This window comes from Heteronotia binoei, chromosome 7 (genome assembly GCF_032191835.1).
Source record: "Heteronotia binoei isolate CCM8104 ecotype False Entrance Well chromosome 7, APGP_CSIRO_Hbin_v1, whole genome shotgun sequence".
In the NCBI taxonomy this organism is placed as follows: Eukaryota; Metazoa; Chordata; class Lepidosauria; order Squamata; family Gekkonidae; genus Heteronotia; species Heteronotia binoei.
Window position 1 is genome coordinate 37666971 of NC_083229.1, and position 7082 is coordinate 37674052.

Below are 7082 nucleotides of genomic sequence, written 5' to 3' on the forward strand. Positions count from 1 at the left end.
ACTTGTCTGAACTAATCTTCAAGCCGCCACCAGAGGTGCTTTAATTACTGTGGGACTTGCATTGCCATTCACAGGTAGTTGGTACTCTATTGTGGCTAACTTTAATTTACAAAAAACTTATCACAGCTGCTGTTGTTGGGGCTTAATATCCCACCAATAGCAATTTATGAGAGCTTTATGGAATAACGGTTCAATGATCCAGGCTATTAAAGGGCAGAAGGAAGAAACCTGTGGCCAAAAGCTTTCAAGGGCACAGTAACGAACAATGGTAGAAGTCACAACCAATGAAAGTTGAATATAAGCCAGCTCTGAAGTACCATTACCAAGCCACAGCTGATTCATGGAAGGTATTTCTGCCTCACTTGGCATAGGTGAAAACAACTTTGGAGTACTATGTTCTAGTTGTTACATGACAGAAGCTGGAAAGAATTCAGAGTCAGGGAACAAAAGTTATTCAAGGCCTGACATCAGTAGAGCAGCAGAGCATGTTGTCCCCGGTTGAAATGGAATTTGTAATTACTACCTGGTGGAAATGTTGACAAACCTGAAAGACATCTCAAGCCACTGACACCGGGAAAATGCAGTCTCTGGGCAGTTGCTGCTGCATTTCCCTGTGTGATGTAAGCCAATATGTAAGTTGTTTAGTTAAGTTATTGGGGGGTGGGGGGGTGTCCCTTTAGACCAGAGGTGTCGAACTTATTTGTTATGAGGGCTGGATCTGACATAAATGAGATTTTGTTGGGCTGAGCCATGTCAGGCTGGGCCTTTGTGTGTACCTATTTAAGATTACGTAGCAGAGATAGAAACTTTATATAGGTCACAGACAAACACAAAGGGTTTTTTTTTAAAAAATAAAACCTTAAAGTATTAGCACTCGTTGGTCTTAAAGGTGCATTCTTCGTATCTCTCCCATGAGATTCAGGGAATTGGGCAAAGGAAGCTCTGCTTTGTTCCTTCCCCAGGAGACCAGGAGGGGAGGAGCCTCAGCCAATAGAAGAAAGAGGCAATTGAGAGCCTGGCAAAGCACTTCCTCCCCAAGGGATGAGCCTCAGCCAATGGAGAAAATAGGTTTTGCTCTATAGCTGTGATGCAGAAGGAAGCAAGAGAAAGGGAGATGGAAGCAGATGACAACCAGTTGCTTGGGGGCCTGATTTGACACTCCTTTATTTGACACCCCTGCTTTAGACCCACCAATGCAAAAGTACACCTGAAATGATGGATAACAGTACACAGAAACTAGCTCTAGGTTGGAGTATGGAACTATAGCTTCTGCGGCAAGGAAGTTCTTTAACCTTGAGGGGTTTAGGTTTTTTTGGGGGGGGGGGTTGTTATGAAACAATTGATCAGAATTATACTTAAAATACATTAAACAGCAAAGTAAAAGAAATACTTCTCCCCAACATTTGGGGAGGGACGGTGGCTCAGTGGTAGAGCATCTGCTTGGGAAGCAGAAGGTCCCAGGTTCAATCCCCGGCATCTCCAAAAAAGGGTCCAGGCAAATAGGTGTGAAAAAACCTCAGCTTGAGACCCTGGAGAGCCGCTGCCAGTCTGAGAAGACAATACTGACTTTGATGGACCAAGTGTCTGATTCAGTATAAGGCAGCTTCATATGTTCAACATCCCCTTCATTAGAATTTTTTAAACATTTTCTACAATAGTTTCATCACTAGTACATATTCTATGTATTTCATCAATACTACAAACTAATTATAACTTAATATACCAAAGGGTGAAAGAAATCAATTTATCCTGCAAAATCCACTTCCTTTTACATTTATATTCAAGATTTGTTTTTTAAAAAATTATATTCCGCCCATTGCCCCGTAGGGGCTTAGGGTGGAGCACAACATAAATAATAAAATCACAGCAGCATAATAAAAAAGCCAATTATAATTTTCAATACAACAATAGTCTGGCAGAACAATATGGTAAGACGCCATGACCTGGGCCTCCATATAATTTTCTAAATTATATATGTGTATGCTTTACAGTACATTTATAGACCATTTTTAAACTCTCTCCCATTTTAAGTTTATCTCCTGCTTGCATAATAGATACTCCATCTCTCCTCAGATTTTGAGAATAATCTGTCTTCATCTTGAAATTCTAACTTAGTTTGAAAAAATTCCTTCCAAAATTTTCACTGGCATTATTTGGCACATATATTGTAACTAGCATAAACCACTTGCCTTCTGGAAATCTCATTTTTAAAATTACATCTTCCCTAGATCACTTCATTCTTCTATTTGTGGGCTGTTTGTATAGTTACTTCACACTTTTTGTTTGAAGTTGAAGCAGGATAAACTTTACCTAGTTTTTTTTTAAAAGGATATATTCATGTTTCTTTATGCAGGTTTATTGTAAGCATAAAATATCTGCATTTTGTGTTTTTTTAAGTTAACTTTTTTTGTGTGTTTTGTAGAAGAGTTCAGTCCATTAATATTTACCAATATTACTTCCATTTTGTCCTGATGTTGATGCAACTACCATTTTTGTCTCCTGAACTCTTGGATGAACTTTGCATTGAGTTACTTGAAGATTTTTCTTCAGATCTTCTGAGTGGGTCCTCCACTTGTAGTTCTTCAGCTAATAGTTTAGCTTGTTCTTCTTTCCTTTTGGTAGATATACCTCTATTATGAATAGTATTTTGCAGTGGTATCTTATTCCTTCTGTTGTAGAATTTGTCTCAAAAAAATCAAAGTCTTTTCCTTAAACACACTTGTTGGTAGATCCTGAAAAATATGCACTTCTTTTTCTGCAACTTTGAATGGGTATTCTCTTTGCTTTAGTATTGTATCTTGTGTTTTCTCATGTGTGAAGTGAACTAATATACCTCAGTGTAACTTGTTCTTAAGACAAATCTTGAATTCACTCTGAATATCAGGTCAGCATTGGGGGAAATCTCGTATCTTCAAATAATCTTGAAGCAGTTCTCAGAGTCCATCTTCCAAGTTTTGGCTCCCAGAATCTTCTGATATGCCTCTGAAACACAGGTTATTAGACCTACATTGGATTTCCATCCTAAATCTGGCTGGAATGAGAAATAGTCTGAGGGATGTTACACTGAATTTAGGACTCTGTTTTGGAGCAGCAAATTTTAGACTGCTGGCAACCTGTGTTGCTGAGTCCCATGTGATTCTTAGGATGGCATGATGCCAGAAGGTCATATTGCAGTAAGGAAAATGGTTGTAACTGAGTGATAGATCAAGCAGCTGCCACCGCCGCCTTTATCCTAATAGTAAGACAAAGCTATTTTCTTGGTTGATCATTCTGTGCATGTGGGAATCCTTCTCTGAAACTCTGCTCTGCTTTGCAAACAAATTTGCAATGGAGCTTTTCCCATTTGCCCTTTGAGAGTAGAAATGCATAGTTGGATTACAACTGACACATTGTCCATCCAGGGAAAAAAGACTGGAGGCAGGAGGTACTGCTTGCATGTTTCATTTCTCACCTACTTGCAGATCTTGGCTAATGGCCATGACACTTCTTAGGAACTTAGATGCAAAGTATAATTCCTAAATGCCTTTCTATGTCTTTAGGAACGAGAGGAGCACCCCCAGTTCTCTGCCTGTGCAGCACTGCATAGAACCACTCTACATATTCACTTTTGAAAGCCTAGGTTGTGCTCTAGAAGCGTCCCTAGACACCCGGTGGTGGCTGTTCACAGGTGGTAGTCCACTTATAGTGTGAGGCAGTGTAGAGAATGGAGAGCGTATGGGGGCAAAGCATGCTTTCATTTTAGTTACACTGGCTTAGGTTTAATTTCTGTAGGGTATCAGGGCAAAGACTTGATGGATGCATTTACGTAGTCACAGCCATTGTAAAATATATTTGAAGTGAACTTAGAAGGAGGTTAGAGTGGCAGAGGGCAATTTTGTGGTTCAGGTGCCAACACAGCACCAGCATTACTGTAGCTGCTATTGTATACTCTCAGGAGAGAAAAGGAGAGGAAGCTGAGAGCACACAGTTTATAATAGCACCAACAACCACTGCTGTTAGGAATGTTGTGGTGATGCCCCATATCAGACATATGTGAATGCATTCAGCCAATGCAGCAGGAGAATGCTAGCATGCTCCCCTGATCTCTTCCTTACAGAACACAAGGAAAGGATTGAAAGGAACATCATACCCTCTGCCATAGGGAGGGCAGTGGAATACTCAGGAGCCTGGTCACTGCATTCCTTGGACCTCTGTCTAGAAGTGCATGGGTTCAAATCTCACCATTGTAGAAGTTATGAAAAAGTCCAAACTCATCTTTTGGCCAACAACAAGCTAATCTGAATATCATAATAGAATTCAGCAGCTACACTTCACATGCTGCAGAGCATTTCTGTTAATAGTTCCCCATAGGTTCAAAAGGAAGAAACACATTGTTAAGAATAAAAATGAATATCCACATTCATTTTTCCCACCCATGTAGTTTTATGCCTATGCAAAATTTGAATCTATAAATATGTATACATACCAGGATAATGCAGTGACTAGAGTACTGATTAGGGTCTGGGAGACTCAGGTTCAAATCTCTCTACCACTAAAGCTTGCTGGGTGACCTGGAACCAGGCACACATTTTCAGCGTAACTCACAGGATTGTTGTGAAAATAAAATAAGAGGAGAAGAGAACAATGTAAGCAGGTTTGTTTCATGATTTGGAAGAAAGGCAGGGTATAAAAGAATAGAAATAATATGTCTAATTCTCAACATGACCAAATCTGGATACTTAAATCCAGAGATGGGAACCATGGACAGACATGACAGAGTGATCTGCATAACATCCCAGGCTTGTAGGAAAACGTGAAATATCTTTTCAATGGGAGGGTTAAAACCCCTAAAATAATAGAAACAGCATCTGTAGCTTTGAGTAATGAAATGAATGCCCTCAGTGGCTAGTGCTAAGCAACCACACAGTATTGTCAGTTTCCAAGCCTTAATAACACAGAGCAGGAAATAATTAACCTTCACAACTAATACTCCAAAGAGACAATATAATAAAATACTATTTAATACTACTGAAGTCTCTTTGTCATTCTTATATGCAGTCCTTTAATGTTTATACAATTCGTTGAACCATACAAATCGTAAGAATGTGCTCACTTGTGTGTTAGTGAGGTGCAGTGAGTTTGAATTGTTTTAGAGCGCTGCGTGCACCTAATGACAAAAGACTATCTATTGAACTAGTGCCTGTGAGCACGTTCTTGTGACTTCTAAGTGACTAGCTATTTCTGTTAGTCTGGTTCAACTAATTGTATAACCATTAAGGGATTGCATCTGAGAAATGCCAAAGAGACTTCAATAGTATTAAATCAGTATTTTATTTTATGATATTGTTTCTTTGGAATATTAGTTGTGAAGATTAGTTAGTTATTGTTCAGTGTTACTGTAGCCTGTCAGTTTCTTATGCCAAGTGTCCCAATTCCTTGCACAGTCTCCAAGCCTTGGCTTCTATGAAGAAATGTATTCTTGGGTAAAAGTCCAGCCTGAGTAAAATCTTTACCATAAGGTTTTAGAAGTTTTTCTCTCTGGGCAGAGAACAGGCAAGGAGGAAGTGACTCAATGACTGATCTCGCACTCACCCTGCTCTCCCATTCGACTTCTCAGCACAGCTTCTTTCAGATTTCCCAGTATTTGCCTTGAGGCTGCAGCAAGCATTGGTGTTTTTGCGCAGCAAACAGAAACCACTAAAAAACAGTTTCTGTTTGCTGCACGAAAATGCTGATGTTTGCTGCAGCCCCAAGGCAGATAGTGGGAAATTGGAAGGAAGCCATGCTGAGAAGACAAATGTGAGAGTGACGTAAGGTGAGTGCGAAATCGGTCAATGACTTTCCAGCTTCACCTCAGCTACCTCTTAAGAAATATAAATGGATGACAGCTAGAGAAAATGGGATGGTCCAGTCTCCCTGCCCCTTCCAAGCATGGAACAGAGATTTGGAGGAATTAAGACTAGAAGGGCTCCAGGAAGAAGTTTCTGGAAATGTCAGGAAAAGCTTCTTTGACCCAACCTGACCTGGTCAGTGGGGAAGAGAGATTATAAAACTCCTGGGTGTGAGGAGGAGGTTCTAATTGGAGGAGGAGGTTTTGTGCTGAGTCCATCATAGCTGACAGAACTCTTAACTGAGGTCTGGAGGAGGTGGCCATTGTCATATGCTGGCCTGGAAGGCTGAAGGAAGCTACAAGATCTATAACATTCTAAGCTAAGAAGCCTGTGTTATATTTAACTACAGATGGGGAATGTATAGAGGGAGGGACAGATGAACTGCATTTTACCCTTTTCTTTTGACTCCTTTGCTCAATATGGTGCTGTGCTAAGAGTAAGCTTGTAAACATTTTCTTTTTAATAAACACTTTACAACTTTTGATCCTGGTGGTGGTTCTCTGTGCCACATAGACCTCCACATCCACTAGGAACACAAGGGGGGAAGGCAACTATTCTTCCAGGGGCACACAAGGCAGTAAACTCTCCCCATAGTGACAAGGTTCTGGGCACTGGGGGAGACAAGCAAGGCCTCAGAACTGGGAAGGGAAGCTGAGAGTTCTGACCTTCCAGTGTGCAATTCCTACAGGGGTGAGATGGTGGTGGTGGGTTACTGAGGAGAGAGAAAAGCCTTTCCAGGCACTGAGAACATCTTGGAGGGCAGGGTGGGATGGGGCAAGCTGGCCACAGCAGGCATGTTCTGCCACACTAGGGATTATGGGGTCCACAGGGATCAAATCCATATGGGATGAAAAAAGGATTGGGCAAGATTAGGTAGGAAAACGCTGATTTTCCCAAAAGCTTTGGCTGCCTAAAGCATGTGCTTCTGTTGGGATCTTTGAGATGTATTGTATAAACTGCTCTCCATGTAGTACAACTAGCAGCACAATTGAACCAGTTCTGGACAAAAATGATCCTTCAGGGCAGGATGGGACCAGGCCTGCAGGCCGGAGCAGGACTGTTCTGCCATGGCTTTTGTCAGTCAAAGTCGGGGAGAGAGCAAGGTGCTTTGCAAACCTGTTTTGGCCTTTAAGGAAGAATGGATCTGGTCAAGGCCCACTTGCAGCAAGGGGGTGACTTGATACCATGCACCTGGCATCTCTCACCCAGGCC